Source organism: Antechinus flavipes, chromosome 4, assembly GCF_016432865.1.
Source record: "Antechinus flavipes isolate AdamAnt ecotype Samford, QLD, Australia chromosome 4, AdamAnt_v2, whole genome shotgun sequence".
NCBI lineage: Eukaryota > Metazoa > Chordata > Mammalia > Dasyuromorphia > Dasyuridae > Antechinus > Antechinus flavipes.
Genome location: NC_067401.1, coordinates 163,455,517 through 163,478,679, shown reverse-complemented (window position 1 = coordinate 163,478,679; position 23,163 = coordinate 163,455,517). Strand labels below are relative to the sequence as shown.

Here is a 23,163-nt window from a genome sequence, read left to right as displayed (position 1 = left end):
CAGAGACCAAAATTTAAAAAGTTTAGCTTTGAGAGATATTTTGAATCTTTGGTAAAGATACACTGTAGGGGGAAGAGTGACAAAAATATTTAGTGAGAATGACTGGGAAATAGTTTGAAACCCCATGAAGGGAGAGTGTGGCTTGTGTTCAGGATACTAACAAGCTTTCTCTTTCTGAGCCAATGCCAGAGCTGACTGGAGAAAGGTCAGTGGTATGAAGGAAAAATGGTGCCTTGTGATGTCACTTGTACCTCAGACACCCTTACCAAGATAAAAGGCCAGGAGTCTCACCAGTCCTGTTGAATGACTGGGAGAGTGAGAGTGAGAGTGAAAGAGAACCCATTGTAAGCTGCATTTTGAGAAATAAGGTGCGGCCTTGTTTCCTGGTCAGTAGTAGGTAAGAGGCTTGATGGTAACTTTTTTTGTGGGAGTGGGGATACCAGAAACCATGTAGGGGGAGGAATGAGGAAATTTGAAATTTGTATCTTTGGGAAGGCGTCTATTTTTCTGGAAGTAAATTATCTCTAGAGATCAAGGTGAGAGACACTTGTTATGCCCTCAAGAGGAGATGGAAACGTTCCTCCTTGGGTCCTCAATGGGAGAATAGCTAGGATACCATTCATATCTTCTTATATGGAGGAGATTATAACGAGATTAATCCTCTCCTCTAGACTCTGGGGAGATGAACACAAAACCCCCCTGAGACAAACTGGATTTTTATTTTATGCCTAATAAGCTCCTCTATTGTCTTATGTGGAAGTAAAGCCTGTCCAGTCTCTGGAGAAATGCATCTGGAAGTCAGGATGATGTGAAGTTCAATGAGTATCCCTGAGACAAAGTCACTTCACCTGTTTGCTCACAGGGTTGTTGTGAGGATTAAATGGCAGGTGTACTTAAAGGCCATTTAGCAGGGTGCAGAGGACAAAGTTGGTATTTCATCTTCTTTTAATCTCTTCCCTGATGCCAACCAGAGGCTGCCTCTAGGTGCTAATGGCATAGAGCTTCCAAGCAAGACCCCGCCCCCAGCCCCGCCCAGTTTATGGATCAAATAGGAGACTTGTGGAACCAGTTCGGATCTTTTTTTCTGCCAACTGGTGGAGCCTATGTGACCTTTCTTGAAACCATATTTTCAATTCATAACAAATACTTCTCAGCAATCTCAACATTTTTATGTATTTCATTGCTTTCTTAAAAGGGGAGGGGTGGGCACAGTTGTTCATGCTATCTGTAGATACGAAATGTAGGCATGAAAAAGCTGTTTGTCACAGCAATTGGGTACCCCAGCAGTCATTTCTTCTTCAGAGAGCTGGTTTGCTTCAAGGCTCCAAAAGAGTTAAGGCAGGCTTATTCGGGGCAGAACTATAGCTTAGGACTGTCAAGTCCCTCCTTCTGGCCCTTCTGACCCACACTCTCCTCACTCCCATGACCTTGTCTCTTGTGGATTTGAGAATACAAGTAGGAGAGAATTCTTTGTGCAGGGATGGGAACCACCGCACTAATGAGCCCGATGGGGTCTGTAGGATGTTGTGAAATCAAAGAATATTGGAACGACAAATCATTTTGTGATTTGAGCAGTCAGGAAGAAGCTACCCACTTTCCATTAAGAAAATGCCACCTGAAATCACAGCCAATAAATGAACTTGACACCTGTAGAGATGGATCTTTTTGACTTAGATCCTTGGCTATAATCTTGCATCCTCTTAATTCTTCCTGTGGTCAAACAAGGGAGTATCTCAGTTGCCTCCCTTCCATTTCCTTTAATGATGAGGAGAGAGGCAAAATGGATTGGAGAAAGGGGGAAATGAGGAAAGGAATGGGAAAGAATTGATCACTTGCATCCATTGTGTTGGGGTGGGCTCTACTTACTGTCCAACCATAGTAAACCCTGAAAAGCAATGCCTGGGCTGTGCTACCTTAACTAGAAGGGCCTTGTGGGACAGCTCCTCCTTTAGTTGGGTGGATTGGGGGGTAGTTGTTGTAATGAGAGATTTTAGGACTTATTTGTTGACATCTTTTCCCCCCAGGAAATCTGCAGCTCAATGGGGAGAAGAAATAAGATACATCCTAAGGGTGAGAATCAATCAACCAACATTTAGCAATACTTGTTTAGATACAAAAACTTCATTGGAAATGGGAGGACAACAAATACATAAACTAGATTCCACCAGAAAAATACAGAATTGCTAGACAGGCACATGAGAAGGCATAATCCTTTTTTTTTTTTTAACCATGACAATGGAAGCTAGGCTAGGCTGTATTTATTCAGACACTGACACACAATCAATATTGCCAGAACCTATTGATGATTTATTTGGATAATTATTCATAAACTCTTTTTTTTTATAACTTTTCTTTCTTTCTTTCTTCTTCTTTTTTTAAATACCTTCTTATTGATAGAACTCATGGCAGGGTAATTTTTAACAGCATTTTCCCTTGCATTCACTTCTGTTCCGATTTTTCCCCTCTCTCTCTCCACCCCCTCCCACAGATGGCAAGCAATCCTTTACATGTTGAATACGTTACAGTATATCCTGGATACAATATATGTGTGTAGAACCGAACAGTTTTCTTGTTGCACAGGGAGAATTGAATTCAGAAGGTATAAATAATCCAGGAGGAAAGCCAAAAATGCAAGCAGTTTATATTCATTTCCCAGTGTTCTTTCTTTGGGTATAGCTGCTTCTGCCCATCTTTGATCAATTGAAACTGAATTAGCTCTCTTTATCAAAGAGATCCACTTCCATCAGAATACATTCTCAAACAGTATCATTGTTGAAGTATATAATGATCTCCTGGTTCTGCTCATTTCACTTAGCATCAGTTCATGTAAGTCTCACCAGTTCTCTCTGTATTCATCCTGCTGGTCATTCTTTACAGAACAATAATATTCCATAACGTTCATATACCACAATTTACTCAACCATTCTCCAATTGATGGGCATCCATTCATTTTCCAGCTTCTAGCCACTACAAACAGGGCTGCCACAAACATTCTTGCACATACAGGTCCCTTTCCCTTCTTTATCTCTTTGGGGTATAGACCCAGTAGAGACACTGCTGGATCAAAGGGTACGCAGAGTTTGATAACTTTTTGAGCATAGTTCCAAATTGAGAAGGCATAATCCTAATAGAACAGTGGGAGTCCTTTAGGAAAGAGGTGTACAGGGTCCTGAGGTTGATAGCAAGGTGAGTGAAGGAGAGCAAGCTTGTGGGGGAGGAGTGTTGTAGAGGAAGGACTTAGAACCTGCATAACTAAATGGATGAACTGTGGGCCAAGTAAGAGAAAAGGGTAGGGGATGCCTGATCCTGCAAAGCTGGGTGCTTGGAGTTGAGAATGTCAGACAAGGAGAGAGTGTGGGGGACCAAGATTATGCAATGTGTTTTGGACACATGGATATTGAGTTGCAAATTGGGCATCCAATTAAAAATGTGCAACAGATGTCATATGGGAATTGGGGAGCACAGCTGAGGAGGCAGACTAGAGCCCCATCAATATACCTGGGAGTGTTTTGCCTAGAGATGACAATTGGGGACTGCATCCATTTCCAGGACATCCAAGTAGGGAGAACACAGAGCCAAAAGATGACTGAAAAGGGGTCATGCCCAGGGTCCATGACATGAAAAAAGATCCAGTCAAAGAGCCACGCAGGACACACCAATCAGTAAAGAACCCAGAGAGAGCAGAATCGTGAAAACTCTGAAAAGAGAGTCTCCTGAAGTAGAAGAAAAGGCAGTCACTCCCAAAAATGCTGCCAGAGAGATGCTGAAGGGTCACAATTAGACTGTGGTCTTTCAGTTTTTGTACTATGGAGGTTATCAGTCACTTTTCATTTCAATGAGTAAAACCATCTGAATGAGGTGGAGAGAAGCCAGGGTGCAGAGAGCTTAGGAGAAAGAATATCCAACAGCATTCATTTTCTACTGTGGGTCAAAGGCTGGACTAAGCCTTGGGGGTGGGATGGATAGGCCCAAGCCAGGCCCTGGCCTGGGGGAACCTCCCAGTCTGCATGCAAACAAATCTGTACCAATAAGTGGTTTACAAGGAAAATTGAAAGTAAGGAAGTTGTCCCTTGGGCTTCCCCAAATGTGAAAGGTGGGACAGCACAAGCAAGAGCAAGTTGGAGAGGGTCCTGTTCTAAGCCAAAGGCCAGGCATCTCTGAGTCCATCTCTGCTCCCTGTAGTGCTGCTGTCTTTGCCACCCACCCTCTTCTACTTCCCGATTTCTCTCCCTTGGCTCATATATTGCCTTTTTCCTCCACAGACTTGGCCCCACCTTCAGGTCACACAGGCCCTCCTTCACATTCCACCTTCCTGCCCCGGAAAAGACCACCCTTGTTTGAGAGGGATCCTCCCAACACGAGGGCTAACAGCCCCATGGGCAATGAATATTTGAAAGAGTTGCCACCAGTGAGAGTCTATCAACGGGCCAAAACTGCCATCAAAAAAAACAAAAGGAATGCCAAGATTGGCCCGATGCAGGGCAACAATGGTGGGGACCTGTCCCCTGCAGAGAAAGTGAGCCTGGGTAAAAGGGCCAAGGCGCTTCTCTTCAACAAGCCCTCCTCCAAAATTCTCCCTTCGGATTGGTGGGATGAGCGGACAGCAGGCCAGAAGAAACAGGGAGCCCCCCCTCCCCTCTCTCTCTCCGTTTACCGACATTTGGAGCCCCTGCCTCCCATAGGCTTAAAGGACTCCTCCAAGGCCTCAAGCCCAAGAGGCTCACCCTGCACACCTCCCAATTGAAGACAGCCCAGCTCCTGGGGCAGGGCCAAGATGGAGGAGAAGACACAGGTTTTCTGCAAGCCCAGTACTTCAGCAGAGAAGTTAGAAAATATTTCCTCACCAAAGGTAAATAGTGAACCCCCTAAATGCCAGAATCTCAGGGGACATGGACACACCTACCCAGCACCCAGCAGCCAGTAAATACTGATCCCGTGCAGCTGCTGCTACTTGCAGAGGAACTTTGGACAACTCCCCCTTACCGCTAAAACAGAACTCAACTTAAAAAAAAAAAAAGAATAGAAAAGCATTAAAAACTCTGATTTTAAAAAGTTTTTATACTGAAAGAGAAGAAGAGTTTTCAGACGCTGAGGAGACTAAACAGAGATCATCTCCAGATGAAGCCCAAAAGGTGACATAAAGTGGCCCCATCCCACAAGAAACCCCCCAAGAAGAAATTAAAAGGGATCTTGAGAGAAGCAAAGTGGGGAAAGAAAACGAAAACTTTGCCAAGAGGGTTTGGAAAAGGCAACTCAAAATAGAAAATGAACATGAAATAGCAAAAAGCCCCAGAAAAACAGAAGTTGTGAAACAAACAAATGAAAAAAAGCTCCTTAAAAAACAGAATTTGTGAAATTGGAAAAATGTCCATACAACAAAAGAGCTCATTCAAAAATTCAATTGGACACATAAAAAAGTAAATAAAGTAAAGGAAGAAAAAAATTCACTAAAATTAGAATTGAACAAATGGAAATGAATGACTCAATGACATGAGAAGAATCAGTCAAGCAAAATAAAAGAAAAAGGAAAAAAAAGGGGAAATTAGGTATTTTACATTTTTTCCTAATTGGGAAAATAAAATCTAGGAGAGATACTCTAAGGATTATTGGCCTTCCTGAAAACCATGATGAAAAAAAGAGCCTAGCGACTATTTGTCAGGAAATCAGAGTCAGAAGGTAAAGTAGTCATTGAAAAGTATTCACCAAACATCTCCTGAAACAGACCCCGAAAATGAATACTCCAAGGAATCTCGTGGCTAAATTTTAGAACTATCAGGAAAAAATATCACAAGCAGCCAGAAAAAAAAAAAAAGAATAGAAAAGCATTAAAAACTCTGATTGTAAAAAGTTTTTATACTGAAAGAGAAGAAGAGTTTTCAGACGCTGAGGAGACTAAACAGAGATCATCTCCAGATGAAGCCCAAAAGGTGACATAAAGTGGCCCCATCCCACAAGAAACCCCCCAAGAAGAAATTAAAAGGGATCTTGAGAGAAGCAAAGTGGGGAAAGAAAACGAAAACTTTGCCAAGAGGGTTTGGAAAAGGCAACTCAAAATAGAAAATGAACATGAAATAGCAAAAAGCCCCAGAAAAACAGAAGTTGTGAAACAAACAAATGAAAAAAAGCTCCTTAAAAAACAGAATTTGTGAAATTGGAAAAATGTCCATACAACAAAAGAGCTCATTCAAAAATTCAATTGGACACATAAAAAAGTAAATAAAGTAAAGGAAGAAAAAAATTCACTAAAATTAGAATTGAACAAATGGAAATGAATGACTCAATGACATGAGAAGAATCAGTCAAGCAAAATAAAAGAAAAAGGAAAAAAAAGGGGAAATTAGGTATTTTACATTTTTTCCTAATTGGGAAAATAAAATCTAGGAGAGATACTCTAAGGATTATTGGCCTTCCTGAAAACCATGATGAAAAAAAGAGCCTAGCGACTATTTGTCAGGAAATCAGAGTCAGAAGGTAAAGTAGTCATTGAAAAGTATTCACCAAACATCTCCTGAAACAGACCCCGAAAATGAATACTCCAAGGAATCTCGTGGCTAAATTTTAGAACTATCAGGAAAAAATATCACAAGCAGCCAGAAAAAAAAAAAAAAGAATAGAAAAGCATTAAAAACTCTGATTGTAAAAAGTTTTTATACTGAAAGAGAAGAAGAGTTTTCAGACGCTGAGGAGACTAAACAGAGATCATCTCCAGATGAAGCCCAAAAGGTGACATAAAGTGGCCCCATCCCACAAGAAACCCCCCAAGAAGAAATTAAAAGGGATCTTGAGAGAAGCAAAGTGGGGAAAGAAAACGAAAACTTTGCCAAGAGGGTTTGGAAAAGGCAACTCAAAATAGAAAATGAACATGAAATAGCAAAAAGCCCCAGAAAAACAGAAGTTGTGAAACAAACAAATGAAAAAAAGCTCCTTAAAAAACAGAATTTGTGAAATTGGAAAAATGTCCATACAACAAAAGAGCTCATTCAAAAATTCAATTGGACACATAAAAAAGTAAATAAAGTAAAGGAAGAAAAAAATTCACTAAAATTAGAATTGAACAAATGGAAATGAATGACTCAATGACATGAGAAGAATCAGTCAAGCAAAATAAAAGAAAAAGGAAAAAAAAGGGGAAATTAGGTATTTTACATTTTTTCCTAATTGGGAAAATAAAATCTAGGAGAGATACTCTAAGGATTATTGGCCTTCCTGAAAACCATGATGAAAAAAAGAGCCTAGCGACTATTTGTCAGGAAATCAGAGTCAGAAGGTAAAGTAGTCATTGAAAAGTATTCACCAAACATCTCCTGAAACAGACCCCGAAAATGAATACTCCAAGGAATCTCGTGGCTAAATTTTAGAACTATCAGGAAAAAATATCACAAGCAGCCAGAAAAAAAAAAAAACTAATATGGAAGAAGCACAATAAGGATTTCCCAGGAACCTAGCAGCTTCCTCCTTAAAGGATGGAAGGGCCTGGAATCTGATATGCTGAAAGGCAAAGGAACTTGGAATGCAGCCAAATATAAATTACCCCTGTAAACTGAGCATTTTCTTTCAGGGAAGAAGATGGACATTCAGTGAAACAGGTGGCTTCCATTTATTGCTGATAAGAAGACCTAAAACCAATTTTGACCTCCTTACATTGAAATCATCAAGAGAAGCATAAAAAGGTAAAAAGAACACTTGAGAAGTATAATTCTGTTATGGGTATAGAGAGAGAGTGCATGTATCATTTGATTTTATTGTTACAATGTAAAAAAGAAACGAGATGGGAAGGGGATTGTAGTGGGAAAGGGGGAAAGTAGAGGGAAAATGAGGGAAATGACATCTCAGGAAGAGGCAAGGAAACCTATTAAAATTGAGGGAAAGAAGGGAAGAAGGGGGGAATGTGTGAATCTGACTCTGGTTAGATTTTGCTCAAAGAGAAAATATTAGACAAATTTGGTTACACCGAGAAACTTCACTCACCTTATGACAATGTGGGAGGGGAAAGGAGGAGGCTAAATAGAAGGGAAAACAGAAATACTATGGAAAAGATATAAGAAAGGGGGAGGACTGGTTGAGGCAAGTAGTGCTCTTAAGAAAAATACTGGGAAAGAGAGAAAGAGGAAAAGGAAAGAGAAAAGTATTATTTGGGGTTAATAAGATGGCAGAAAATACAGAATTAGTAGGTTTAAGTATTAATGTAAATGGGGTGTGAATTCTCTCTCATAAAGGGTAAGTGGATAGCAGACTGAATTAAAAACCAGAATCCTACAATATGTTGTTTACAAGAAACACATTTAAAGTAGGGTAATGCAGAGGAAAAGTAAAAGGCCGGAACAGACTCTATTATGCTTCAGGCGAAGCACAAAAAAGCAGGGGTAGCCAGCCTGACCTCAGATCAAGCAAAAGCAAAACTTGATCTACTTAAAAGAGATAAGCAAAGAAACTCTATCTTGCCAAAGGGTAGCATAGATAATGAAGCAATATCAATCCTAAACATATATGCACTGAGTGATATGGTTTTATGAAAAAAAATTAAAAAACAGACCTTTAGTTAATTTGATTAGAAAAAGAGGAAAATCAAATTGTTAGTCTCAAAAATGAAAAGGAAGAACTTTCCACCAATGAGGGGGAAATTAGAGTGTTAATTAGGAGTTATTTGGCCCAAAAGTGTAAGGGAGGAATACTTACAAAAATATAGATGGCCCAGATTAACAGAAGAGGAAATAAATTACTTAAATAGTCCCATTTTAGAAAAAAACAAAATAAAATAAAACAAGTTATTAATCAACTCTCTAAGAAAAAATGCCCAGGACTAGATGGATTTTAAAGAACACTTAAACTCTAATACTACATAAAGTATTAGAAAAACTAGGCAATGAAGGACTCCTACCAAATTCCTTTTATGACACAGCCATGGTACTGAGACCTCAACCAGGGAGGATGAAACCTTTAATTCTTATAGACCAATCTTCCTAATGAATATTGATGCAAGCATCTTACGTAAAACATGAGAAAATTATTCCCAGGATAATAAACTATGATTAAGTAGGATTTTATACCAGGAATACAAGGCTGGTTCAATATTAGGAAGCATAATTGACTCTATCAATAACCAAATTAACAAAAACCACATATGATTGTCAGTAGATAGTAAAATGCAACACTCATTCATATTAAAATGACTAGAAAGTATAGGAATAAATGGACTTTTCCTAAAAGTAGTGCAGTAGCATCTATTTAAAAAACCATCAGCGAGCCTCATATGTGATGGGAATAAACTGGGACCATTGCCAGTAAGATCAGGGGTGAAAAAGTTTGCCTACTATCACCATTACTATTCAATATTGTATTAGAAAGGCTAGCTTTGGCAATAAGACAGAGATTAGTTAATGGGGAAACCAAATGATCACACTTTGCAGATGATATGATGGTATATTTAGAGAACCCTAAAGAATCAACTACCAAGCTATTAGAAATAATCCACCACTTTAGCAATGTTGCAGGATACAAAATAAATCCACATAAATCGTCAGCATTTTTATACATCATTAATAAAATCCAATAGCAGGAGATACAAAAAGAAATTTCCATTTATCTGAAAATCATATCTGCCAAAGGAAAGTTGGCAACTACATATGAACAAAACTACAAAACACTTTCTACACAGTCAGATCTAACTAATTGGAAAAATATCAAGTGCTATTGCATAGATCCAGCAAAAATAATAAAGATGACAAGACTACCTAAATACATTTATTTATTTAGTACTATGCCAATTAAACTCACAAGAAGCTCCCTCCCCCCCGCAAAAAAAAAAATTATCTGTAAGAGCAAAAGGTCAAGAATTTCAAGGGAATTAATGAAAAAAAAAATGAAGGTGACCACTGCTTTATAATGTCGCTTTAGATGTGGTACAACTAGGCCATCAAAATCATTTGGGTACTGGCTAGGAAAAAGACTAGTCGATCAATGGAATAGGTTAGGTTCACAGAATAAAATAGTCAATGACTATAGCAATCTAATGTTTGCAAAGATGATCTGGTAAAGCTAGGCCATCACAATCATTTGGTACTGGCTAGGAAAAAGAGCAGTTCATCAGTGGAATCAATTAGGTTCGCGGAACAAAATAGTCAATGTCTGTAGCAATCTAGGGTTTGACAAACCCAAAGACCCCAGCTTTGGGGATAAGAATTCACTATTTGACAAAAACTGCTGGCAAAATTGGAAAGTAGGATGGCAGAAAGTAGGCATTGACCCACACCTAACACCTAACATATACCAAGCTAAGGTCAAAATGGGTTCATGATCTGGAAATGAAGAATGATATGATAAACAAATTTGGAAGAGCATAGGATAATTTACCTCTCAGAACTGTGGGAGCAGGAAGGAATTTGTGACCAAAGAAGAACTAGAGATCATTATTGATCACAAAATAAAAAGTGTTCATTACATTAAGTTAAAATGTTTTTGTACAAACAAAATTAATATGCGGACAAGATTAGTAAAGAAGCAATAAACTGGGAAAATATTTTTACATACAGAGGATCTGATAAAGGTCTCATTTCTCAAATATTGAGAGAATGGATTCAACTGTATAAGAAGTCAAGCCATTCTCCAATTGATAATTGTGAAAGGATATGGACAGACATTTTTCAGATGAAGAAATTGAAACTATTTGTAGTCATGAAAAGGGTGCTCCAAATTCCTCTTGATCAGAGACATGCAAATACAGACAACTCTGAGATATGCCTACACATCTGTCAGATTGGCTAAGAGGACAAGAAACAATAATGATGATTGTTGGAGGGGAGGTGGGAAAACTGGGACAGTGGTACATTGTTGGTGGAATTGTGAATGGATCCAACGATTCTGGAGAGCAGTTTGGAACTCTGCTCAAAAAGTTATCAACCTCTGCATACCCTTGACCCAGCAGTGTTTCTACTGTGTTTATATCCCAAAGAGATCTTAACGGAGGGAAAGGGACCCATGTGTTTAAAAATGTTTGTGGCAGCCCTTTTTGTAGTGGCAAGAAACTGGAAACTGAATGGATGCCAATCAATTGGCGAGTGGCTGAATAATTTATTTCAGAGAGGCCTGGAGAGACTGAGCTAAGTGAAATGAGCAGAACCAGAAGGTCATCATACATGACAAGAAAACTATAGGATGAGTGCTTCTGTTGGACAGAATCTCTCTCCAACAATGAGATGATTCAAACCAATTCCAGGTGTTCATTGTTGTAGAGAATCTATTCCACAGACGGGAGCATAGGAACTGAGTGTGGACCACAACATCGCATTCTTACTCTTTCTGTTTGCTTGCATTTTGTTTTCCTTCTGGATCCAATTTTTCTTGTACAGCAAGATATCTGTAAAACTATATATGCATATATTGAATTCAACATATATTTTAAGAAATTGAACAGGCATTGTGGACTACCTGCCATCTAGGGGAGGAGAGAGTTAGGGTAAGGAGGGGATAATTTGGTACAGAAGGCTTTGTTGAAAAATTACCCAAGCATGTGTTTTGTAAATAAAAAACTTTAATAATTTTTTTTTTTTTTACAAAATAAAGCCAGCCTTGGTCCCTAGGTCTCTGGCACTCTGGCTCTCTGGTTCATTGGATGCCAAGGGTATTGGAGGCCAAAAGTATTGTCTTTCCTATTGTTGGATAATTTTTTTACATCATCATCCCTTGCACTTACTTCTGTTCCAACTTTTCCCTTTCTTCCCTCCACCCCCTCCCCTAGATGGCAGGCAGTCTTATACATGTTAAATATGTTATTGTATATCCTAGATACAATATATGTGTGCAGAACTTAACAGTTGTCTCGTTGCACAGGAAGAATTGGATTCAGAAGGTAAAAATAACCTGAGAAAAACAAAACTGCAAACAAAACAGTTCACACTCATTTCCCAGTGTTCCTTCTCTGAGTGTAGCTGATTCTGTCCATCATTGATCAATTGGAACTGACTTAGATCTTCTCTTTGTTGAAGAGAATCACTTCCATCAGAATACATCCTCATACAGTATTGTTGTTGAAGTGCATCATGATCTCCTGGTTCTGCTCATTTCACTCAGCATCAGTTCATGTAAGTCTTTCCAAACCTCTCTGTAGTCAACCTGCTGTTCATTGCTTACAGAACAATAATATTCCATAACATTCATATACCACAATTTACCCAACCATTCTCCAGTTGATGGGCATCCATTCATTTTCCAGTTTCTAGCCACCACAAAAAGGGCTGCCACAAACATGTTGGCACATACAGGTCCCTTTCCCTTCTTTAGTATCTCTTTGGGATATAAGCCCAGTAATAACATTGCTGGATCAAAGGGTATGCACACATTGATAGCTTTCAGGACATAATTCCAGATTGGTCTCCAGAATAGTTGGATTCATTCACAACTCCACCAACAATGCATCAGTATCCCCGTTTTCCCCCAACATTCATCATCATCATTATTATTTTTTTTGTCATTGTAGCCAATCTGACAGGTGTGTAGTGGTATCTCAGACTTGTCTTAATTTGCATTTCTCTGATCAAGAGTGATTTGGAACACTCTTTCATATGAATGGAAATAGTTTCTATTTCATCATCTGAAAATTTTCTGTTCATATGCTTTGACCCACTTATCAACTGGAGTATGGCTTGATTTCTTATAAAATTAGAGTCGATTCTCTATATATTTTGGAAATGAGGCCTATATCAGGACCTTTAACAGTAAAAATGTTTTCCCAGGTTGTTGCTTCCCTTCTAATCTTGTTTGCATTAATTTTGTTTGTACAAAGGCTTTTTAATTTGATATATAATCAAAATTTTCTATTGTATGATCAATAATGATCTCTAGTTCATCTTTGGTCACAAATTCCTTCCTCCTCCACAAGTTTGAGAAGTAAACTGTCCTCTGTCCTTCTAATTTATTTATAATCTCATTTTGAACTTATCTTAGTGTATGGTGTTAAGTGTGGGTCCGTGCCTAATTTCTGCGCTACTAATTTCCAGTTTTCCCAGCAGTTTTTGTCAAATAATGAATTCTTATCCCCAAAACTGGGATCTTTGGGTTTGTCAAACACTAGATCTTCTATAGTTATCGATGATTTTGTCCTGTGAACCTAACTCATTCCACTGATCAACTAATCTATTTCTTAGCCAATACCAGATGGTTTTGCTGACTGCTGCTTTATAACATAGTTTTAGATCAGGTACAGCTAGGACACTTCCATTTGATTTTTTTTTTCCCATTAGTTCCCTTGAAATTCTTGACCTTTTTTTCTTCCATATGAATGTTCTTATTTTTCCTTGGTCATTAACTTAGTTTCTTGGGAGCCTGATTGGTATAGCACTAAATAAATCGATTAGTTTAGGGAGTATTGTCATCTTTATTCTATTTGCTCGGCCTATCCAAGGGCATTTCACATTTTTCCGATTATTTAAATCTGACTTGATTTGTGTGGAAAGCGTTTCGTAATTTTGCTCATATAATTCCTGACTTTCTTTTGGTAGATAGATTCCCAAATATTTTATGGTATCGACAGTTATTTTGAATGGAATTTCTCTTTGTATCACTTGCTGTTAGCTTTTGTTGATGTATAAAAACGTTGAGGATTTATGTGGCTTAATTTTGTATCCTATAACTTTGCTGAAGCTGTGAATGATTTCTAATAGCTTTTTAATAGAGTCTCGGGAGTCTCATATCATCTGCAAAGAGTGATCCTTTGGTTTCCTCATTACCTACTCTAATTCCTTTAATCTCTTTCTCAACTCTTATTGCCGAGGCTAGCCTTTCTAATACAATATTGAAGAATAATGGTGATAGTGGGCAACCTTGTTTCACTCCTGATTCTTACTGGGAAAGGTTTCAGTTTATCCCCATGACATATGATGCTTACTGACTGTTTGAAATATATGCTCCTGACTATTTTAAGGAAAAGTTCATTTATTCCTATAGTCTCAAGTGTTTTTATTAGGAATGGATGTTGGATCTTATCAAATGTTTTTTTCTGCATCTATTGAAATGATGATATGGTTTTTGCTAATTTGGTTATTGATAATGTAGTCAATTATGCTAATAATTTTCCTACTGTTGAACCAGCCCTGCATTCCTGGTATAAATCCTACTTGGTCATTAGTGTATTATCCCTGAGAATGATTTTCTGTAATCTTTTTGCTAATATTTTATTTAAGATTTTAGCATCAATATTCATTAGGGAGATTGGTCTATACTTTCTTTTCTCTGTTTTTATCTTATCTGGTTGAGGTATCTGTGTCATAAAAGCAATTTGGTAGGATTCCTTCAGTCCCTATTTTTTCAAATAGTTTATGTAGCAGTGGAGTTCTTTGTTCTTTAAATGTTTCGTAGAAATCACATGTAAAGCCATCTGGTCCTGGCGAATTTTTCTTAGGGAGCTGATTAATAGCTTCTTCTATTGCTTTTTCTAAGATGGGATTGTTTAATGTTAAACTGGGCAAGCTATATTTTTGAAGGTTTTCTTCCATTTCATTTAAGTTATCAAATTTATTAGCATAAAGCTGGGCAAAGTGATTCCTAATTATTCCTCTGATTTCCTCTTCATTAGTGGCGAGTTCTGCCTTTTCATTTTTACTTTCCTCTTTCCTTTTTAAAATCCGATTTACTAAGGGTTTATCTGTTTTTGTTGTTGTTTTCATAGAACCAACTCTTAGTTTTATTATTTAAATCAATAGTTTTTTTACTTTCAATTTTATTAATCTCTCCTTTAATTTTTAGAATTTCAAGTTTAGTGTTTGACTGGAGGTGTTTAATTTGTTCTTTTTCCAGCATTTTTTAGTTTCAAGCCCAATTCATTTATTTTATGCAAGTAGGCTTCTAGAGATAAGAAATTTTCCCTTATTACCGCTTTGGCTACATCCCACACATTTTGGTATGACATCTCATCATTGTCATTTTCTTGGGTGAAGTTATTAAGTCTTTGATTTGCTGTTTCACCCAATCATTTTTCACTATGAGATTATTTTGTTTCCAATTATTTTTTGGTCTATATTCCCCTGGCTTTTTATTGAATGTAATTTTCACTGCATCGTGGTCTGAAAAGGATGCATTTATTATTTCTGCTTTATTGCATTTGAGTTTGAGCTTTTTATGTCCTAATATATGGTCAATTTTTGTATAGGTTCCATGAATTGCTGAGAAGAAAGTGTACTCCTTTCTGTGTTCATTCAGTTTTCTGCAATGATCTTATCTAACTTTTCTAGTATTCTATTTACCTCTGAGTTCTTTCTTATTTATTTTGTGGTTTGATTTATCTAACTCTGAGAGGGCAAGGTTGAGCAATCTCTCACTATTTGCTGTCTATTTCTCTTAATTTCTCTTTTAAGAATTTAGACGCTACATCCCTTGGGGCATATATGTTTAATATTGATATTGCTTTGTTATCTATGCTACCCTTTAGCAACAAGATATAGTGCCCTTCCTTATCTCTTTTAATTAGATCACTTTTTACTTTTGCTTGATCTGAGAATCAGGATGGCTATCCCTGCTTTTTTTACTTCACCTGAAGCATAGTAGGTTCGAAGGGTCCAACCTTTTACTTTTACTCTGTATGTATCGCCCTGCTTCAAGTGTGTTTCTTGTAAACAACATATTGTAGGATTCTGGCTTTTAATCCAGTCTGCTAACCACTTCCTCTTTATGGGGAAGTTTACCCCATTCTCATTTATGGTTCAAATGACCAATTCTCTATTATTTGACATCTTGGTAACCCCTGCTTATGCTTTTCTCCTTTCCTTCTCTTTTACCCCCCTCCCCAGGAAAATACTTGTGAGCATCACTTGCTTCTCACAGACTCCCCTTTTTAGTATATCTCCCTCCACCTTAGACTTCCTCCCCCTATCTTATCTTACCCCTTTTCCTCGCAATTTCTGTATTCCCCTTCCTCTTAGCTTACTCCTTCCCTTTTCACTTTTCCCCTCCCACTTTTCAATGAGGTGGGAGAAGTTTCACCATAAATCGAATATGTCTAATATTTTTCTCTTTAAGCCAATTCTGATGGCATTAAGATACACATTATGTTGATCCCTCTCCATTCTTTCCCTCAGCTATAATAGGTTTCCTTTGCCTCCTCATGAGATGTAGTACCCCCATATATCCCCACTTTACCCTTTTCTGGGCATAATTTCCTATCCACCTCTAGTTTCTAGAACCAAGTATAGATGTGTTCTTTAGATATCTTCAGAGCAGAAATATAGTTCCCAAGATTTCTTTTTACCTTTTTAGATTACTCTTGAGTTCTATATTTGTTGATCAAACTTGTTTAGTTCCATTTTCCCCCCCTGAAATCTAGATGAAATTCACTTCTTCCTTTGAATGTCTATCTTCTTCCCTGGAAAAAGATGCTCATTTTGGCTGGGGAAGATATTTTTGACTGCATACCAAGTTTCCTTAGCCTTTTGAAAGATCATATTCCAGGCCCGTTGATCTTTTAATGTGGACACTACTAGATCCTGAGTAATCCTTATTGTGGCCCTTCTATATTTGAATTGATTTTTTTCTAGCAGCTTGCAGTGTTTTTTCTTTTGTCTGATAATTCTGGAATTTGGCCACTATATATTTCTTGGAGTTTTGATTTTTAGGGTCCCTTTCAGTAGGTGACCGCTGAATTCTTTCAATGTCTATTTGATACTGTTTCTATAACATCTGCGCAGTTCTCTTTGATAATTTCCTGGAAAATAGTGTCCAGGCTCTATTTTTCATCATATTTTTCAGGAAGTCCAATAATTCTCAGATTCCCTCTCCTAGATCTATTTTCCAGGTCTGTTGTATTTTCAAGATGGTATTTGACATTTTTTCCATTGTTTCAGTTTTTTGGTTTTGCTTGACTGATTCTTGGTGTCTTCTTGAGTCATTCATTTCCATTTGTTTGATTCTGATTTTTAATGAGTTATTTTCTTCACTCACTTTTTTATATCTTTTCTAATTGTCCAATTGAGTTTTTACGTGAGTTTGTTTTGTTCTCTAATTTTTTCCCATTTCGCAAAGTTTTATTTTTTCAAAAGCTATTTTGTTTTTCCAACTCACTAATTCTATTTTCCAAGGATTTGATTTTTTTTTATCCACTCTTATCTTTAAATGAGTAGGATGACTTATCCAAACTCTCTTGCCAAGCTTCCCTTTCCTTTTCCCATTTTTCTTCTAGCTCTCTCGTGAGAGCCTTTTAAATTTCTTTTATGAGAGTCTTGTGTGTTGAGGACCAGATCATATTGTCCCCCACCTTTGGGGATTCATCTGGAGACAGTCTCTTTTTAGTCTCCTCAGGGTTTTAAAGTATGCTCTCTATCACTATAGAAGCTATCCATACTTTTTGGCTCATTTTGTCAAAGAAGAATTAAAGAAAACAAAGCAAAAAGGAAAATAAATGCAGTCTGATTTTTTGTTTTTTGTTTTTGGGCGGGGCAGCGTGGGGACTGAATGGTATTACCGAGCTGCCTCTACAGACTGCAGAGGGCAGCAGCGAGGCACTAGCAGGACAGCAATGGCTGTGCCACATCTGTGCTCTGAGATTCTGAGAGAGAACTGAGAACACTGTGGGTGGGTGTGGCCAGGTCCCAAGTGACGTTGGCTTTTCAGTGTTACAGTCTTTCCTCCTGTCTTTTTACCTTCTCTGTTTGTCTACTGGCTTGCTGCCAGGGCAAAGTGGCCAAAACTGTAGTAAATATCTCCCTGCAGAAACGGCTGAGATCACACCCCATCCTCCTCTCGTCTGCTCACCTGTGAGCTGCCTGCCTTAGCTCTGTCTGCTTTGGTGCCACTGCTTGCCTTCACTTTGTGCCTGAACTAGCTGTCCTCATCCACAAGCAAAAACAGACCTTTTCTGGCGAATTTTGAGGACATCTTCTCTTGGTAATTATTTGTATGTTTTTTTCAGCCAAGCACTAATTCCGAGGCTTGTCATGAGATAAATTATTCTGGGAGAAAAGACAGAGCTTAAGGAGGAGATGTGTGCATCCTCTTCTCCACCATCTTGGCCAGAAGGTCCAATAAAACAGAATTTTAATTTGGTGGTGGGGGGGGGGTTAGTAAGTATATTTGTTTTTAATATACTTTGCTTTATGAATCTTGTTGGGGGAGAAAAATCAAAGCAAAAGGGAACAACCATGGAAGACAGAAGAAAAAACTAAGTGAACATAGTTACATGGTGCTTTACATTTTTTCTCCTTAGTTCTTTTTCTGAATACAGATGGCATTTTTTGTCCACAGTCTATTAGGATTGCTTTGGATCACTAAAGCACTAGGAAGAAGCAATTCTTCCCTATCTGATCATCACCAAATCTTGCTGTTAGTTTGTACAAAGTATGCTTCCTATCTGTGCCAGCCACATTCTTCCCCGTCTCCTAATTCCTTCCCCTTTACTCATATATTGCCTTCTTCATTCACAGACTAGGACCCGCTGCTCCACAGAAGGCTCTGCCCACAGACCCCGCGGGACCTCAGCCCGAGTCCACCTCACCACATGGCGCCCTGGTGTGGAAAAGAAAACTAAACTAACTCAATCACCAGGCTAAATGTCTGTCCTCCACAGAATTGGCCCCACTGCCTGGCAGAAGCTTCCACCAATGGGCCAAGGTGCTCCTCTTCCTCAATCGACCTCACTTCTCTTTCTCATATATTGCGTAAAATAATAAATAAATAAATAAAGAATAAAACGAAAACCAAACACACCGACCCCCCTTCACCATCCTGTGTGAATGTTGGAGCCTTCCACAGATGTGGTTCCACCTCCTGGCAGAAAGCTCTGCAAAGGGGCCATGGCGCTGCTCTTCCCCAGTCTTATGTCACCTCACTTCTCTTGAAAACCTGAGGGAACAGACGCCCCACTGAAACCTCCAGCATTCACTGTGGTGCCAGCAGCTGGGCAGGCCTGGGCAAGTCCCTACCTCTGGAAGAAGCTGGTCTCTGGGCTGACCAATGACCACCTCACTCCTCTCAGCCCATTCCTCCTTCAGGCTGCAGCAGCTGCCTGCCACAGGCTTTCGGAACGCCAGCCAAAGAGGCCCCAGGAAGAAGCTCAGCCACCCTCAGAAAGGAGAATTGCCAAACCAGTCCATCCTGTTCACGAAGATGTGTAAATTGAGAATTAAGAATTGCCAATGATCCCTAGGGGTCTGGCTAATTTCATATCCTAAACAGTATAGGTATTGGCTATTAAAAATTGAATAAAAATTTAATTTTTTTTTAGTGTTTAGTAAATTTATTTTTAATAAGCATTGCTCTATGAATCATGTTGGGAAAGAAAAATCAGAACAAAAGGGAATAACCATGGGAGAGAGAAAAAGAAAAAAACAACATAGCATATAGTGTTTTACATTCTTTCTCTGTAGTTCTTTTTCTGAATGCAGATGGTATTTGCTGTCCAAAGTCTATTGGGATTGCTTGGATCACTAAAACACTGAGAAGAAACAATTCTTTCCTAGCTCATCGATACAAATACTTGTTATTATTTTGTCCAATGTATTCTTCCTTCTGCTTGTTCGACTCAGCATCAGTTCATGTAAATCTTTCCGGGCCTTTCTAAAATGAGCTTGTTCATCCTTTCTTATATAATGCTAACATTCCTTTACCTTCATATTCTGCCACATCTTGTTCAGCCATTCTTCAACTGATGGGCATCTACTGATTTTCAGTCAATCTTCAAGAAAATTTCCAATGTGGATCATAACTCTACTGGTGGTTATTGTTTATATTGTCAAAGGGTATAAGTGAAAATCTATGCAAGCAAGAAGAAAGGGCAACAACTGACACTTCACCTTATTCACTTCTGAAATGATCAAAGGAAGAAAAATTCATACACATGTAACTGGGTGAAGAAATCCATCTCCCTTAACAAGGCACCATGAAGGAAAGAGAAGGGGACAAGAGGAAGGTAAAGAAAAGGCAGACTAAGGTCTTATGGTATTGCGGCATTCAGTCCTTTCAATCTTTGGTGACTCTCTGTGATCCCTGAAGTATGTTGTGGGAGCAAACAATCTGAGTTCTTAGGAACCATTACCTTTATGGGCATGATCTACCCATACTGGCTTACTTGATGTTCCTTGAAGAACTGACCCCTGTTGCTAGGAAAACTCATGGGACACTAGGTGATGAAGTGGAGAGAATACCACACCTGAAATCAGAAGGACTTGAGTTCCTCTCCCAATAACCTAGGGAGCATACGAGAATCATAAAAGAAATCTACAGCAAACTTAGAAAATAACACAAAAATAATTTATTAATACTTCAAGGGTAATATACATTGAATTGAATCTGTGCTGCTTTTTATGGAAAGGATGAACAATTTCCACGTAAAAGACAATTTTGTTTGCTTCCCATTTCAAAGGAAAAGATGGTTTAATTCCTGCCTCATTTATTGATTGAACCACAATTTAAATGAAGAAAGCAAATTAGTATGTGCCATCATGATCTTATGTAGGCTACCTGCCTCATATTGAAAGTTAAAAGCAAAGTTTTCAAAATGGAATCTCCCAAGATGGACACAATAGAAATTGTTGACTTTGGATAATTTCATGGTTTTTTGTTGATTTGTGTGTGTGTGTGTGTCTGTGTGTGTGTGTGTGTTTGTGTGTGTGTGTATACATGTATGTATGTGTGTATATATATTATGTTTATTCAAATTTAGAATTAAATAAAATTTAAAAACTAGACTTTCAACAAGAATGATATTGATAGATAAATCAAGATTTCAGTCGAGGACATTTACTTAGAACCAATATTTAAAGAAAGACTGATATATCAAGATTTCTCATTTGGTTACACTAAGTATTTCAGAGTAAAGTGTTTTTTATAAGTTTCTTTGTTTTTTTTATTTTGGATAGTACTTTATTTTTCCAAAAACATGTAAAAATACTACTTGACATTCACTTCTGCAAGAATTTGTGTTCTACAACCAGTAGCATGGATACAGAGAGGACTGGCAAGACTTCCATGAACTGATGCTAAGTGAAATGAGCAGAACCAGGAGATCATTATATACCTCAACAAGATACTGTTTGAGGATGTATTCTGATGGAAGTGGATCTCTTCGATAAAGAGAGCTAATTCAGTCTCAATTGATCAAGGATGGACAGAAGCAGCTACACCCAAAGAAAGAACACTGGGAAATGAATATAAACTGCTTGCATTTTTGTTTTTCTTCTCGGGTTATTTATACCTTCTGAATCCAATTCTCCCTGTGCAACAAGAAAACTGTTCGGTTCTGCACACATATATTGTATCTAGGATATACTGTAACCTATTCAACATGTAAAGGACTGCTTGCCATCTGGGGGAGGGGGTGGAGGGAGAGAGGGGAAAAATTGGAACAGAACTGAGTGCAAGGGATAATGCTGTAAAAAATTACCCCGGCATGGGTTCTGTCAATAAAAAGTTACTAAAAAAAAAAAAAAAAGAATTTACGTTCTAAATTTTTCATCTTCCCTCCTTTCTTCATCCCCAAGAGAAGAAGCAATAGATATAAATATAAACAATTCTTTTAAACATATTTCCACATTTCTCATGTTGTGAAAGAAAAATCAAACCAATAAGGAAAAAAAAAAACTATGAGATGGAAACAAATAAAGGGAAAAAGTGAAGATACTATCCACATTCTGTCTCGATAATTCTGTTTCTTGATGTGGATGGCATTTTCCATCCTAAATCTATTGGAATTGCTGTAAAGTATTTTTTATAAATAAACTGAAATGAAAATACATAATAAAACATAAAATAAATTTATATCAATATACTAATAATTAACTTAAATACATTTAATAAATGAAAAATCCCAATAGTATTTCATGTTATGTAGCCTAAAGAGCAAAGAGGTGTGGGGAGTAAACATTACAGTATGCTTTCACTCTGTCAATTTATATGTGTTAGTAGTTTTGTTAAGTGTTACATGTCACTTGCTTAGAACATTCCTTTATTGTATCATAATAAATACTACATAAGTAGGTTATTTCTATTTGGGGTTTTGTTGAATATTTCCTACAATTAATCCACTGATTAGGTATTAGTATAAGTTGCATGAAAAGGTTTGTGATCTATTTTTAAACCTAGAAACTAAAAATGCTTTTGATTTTAGAAGTGGTCATAACAGCCCAACAAAGAACACACGAAAAAAGGTTAAAGAACTGGACAACTGCCAGGTGATTTGTAGGAAATCGTTTAGCCAACACCGCATGAAGCAAATCTATTGGATAATTTCCAAATGGTAGAAAGGCTGAAGGTAAGAGACACAACTTGAGAACTACTCTGCATACCACCTTCCAAAAAGCAGGAGTTGTTCAAGAGAAGAGACGAGCAATGCTTTGAAAAGCAGATTTCTTGCACAGGTAGCAGAGGGCAGAAGGAGAGAAGAGAGAGAGTCATGCTCTTCCCCTCCCACTGACTAGACAATGGCCTTGTGAACTCTGAAGATCTGCAGCAGTAGCATCTACCAGATCAGAAACTATAGAAGTGACTTTTAGCAACATCCATATCAAGAACTGAGAAGCATTTGGAAGTGAAAATGGATACACCAAGGAAAGGCAGCTTCAGAATCCAGCTGAACATTCTACCTTATGGGAGACTTTATGAGGACTCCACAAAGAGAGACAAATTTCCTATAATCAGGAGTGCTAAATTTATTGCTTATGATATCACTTTAGTAAATACCTGTATTTTTGGAGGCAGTCAGAGTTAAGGGTTTTGCCTAGAGTCACACAGCTAATAAGTCGGTAGCTAGACTGAGCTAGGTCTTCCTGACTCCAGGGTAGTTGCTCTATCCACTGAATCATCTAGCTACCCCAGAAATACATATTTTCTAAAGGTGAAGTGAATCTGATTGGCTTGTAATTAAGGGGAAGCTCCTGCACTTAGTATTATAAAACTCCTCCCAAGACCTTAACATTATTACTAGCAGGTTAAAGGGAGAAGTAGTCAACCATGATCTGATCATCTCATCCACTTCTCTGGGATTTGAGAGCGTGAACCCAGAGAAAGGTGCTTCACCATGGATGAAACAAGAAGGTTGGAGGAAATAATTTAGATTAAAAAAAAGGAAAACACTTAGGAGAAGAGCCAAATCTAGGTCAATTATAGGAGAAACATACAGCTCATCCGCAGCTAGATTTGCTCTAACAGAAAGAAACACTTCTCCTAGACTGAAGCTAGTGTCTCTGAACC

The 23,163-nt window shown here is 38.0% G+C and overlaps 1 long non-coding RNA gene across 4 annotated transcripts; it reads left to right on the top strand.

Moving 5' to 3' along the window:
* The first annotated feature begins 317 nt into the window (after nt 1-317).
* LOC127560606 (uncharacterized) lies at nt 318-19,200 on the top strand. Of its 4 annotated transcripts, none has more exons than XR_007953374.1 (6): nt 318-397; nt 2,025-2,070; nt 4,263-7,137; nt 7,559-7,670; nt 17,692-17,865; nt 18,402-19,200. It is a non-coding gene; the product is annotated as an uncharacterized LOC127560606 (long non-coding RNA). The 4 variants fall into 4 exon arrangements; XR_007953372.1 differs by adding an exon at nt 11,982-12,077 and having other exon boundaries at nt 4,263-7,670; XR_007953371.1 differs by having other exon boundaries at nt 4,263-7,670.
* The last annotated feature ends 3,963 nt before the right edge of the window (nt 19,201-23,163 follow it).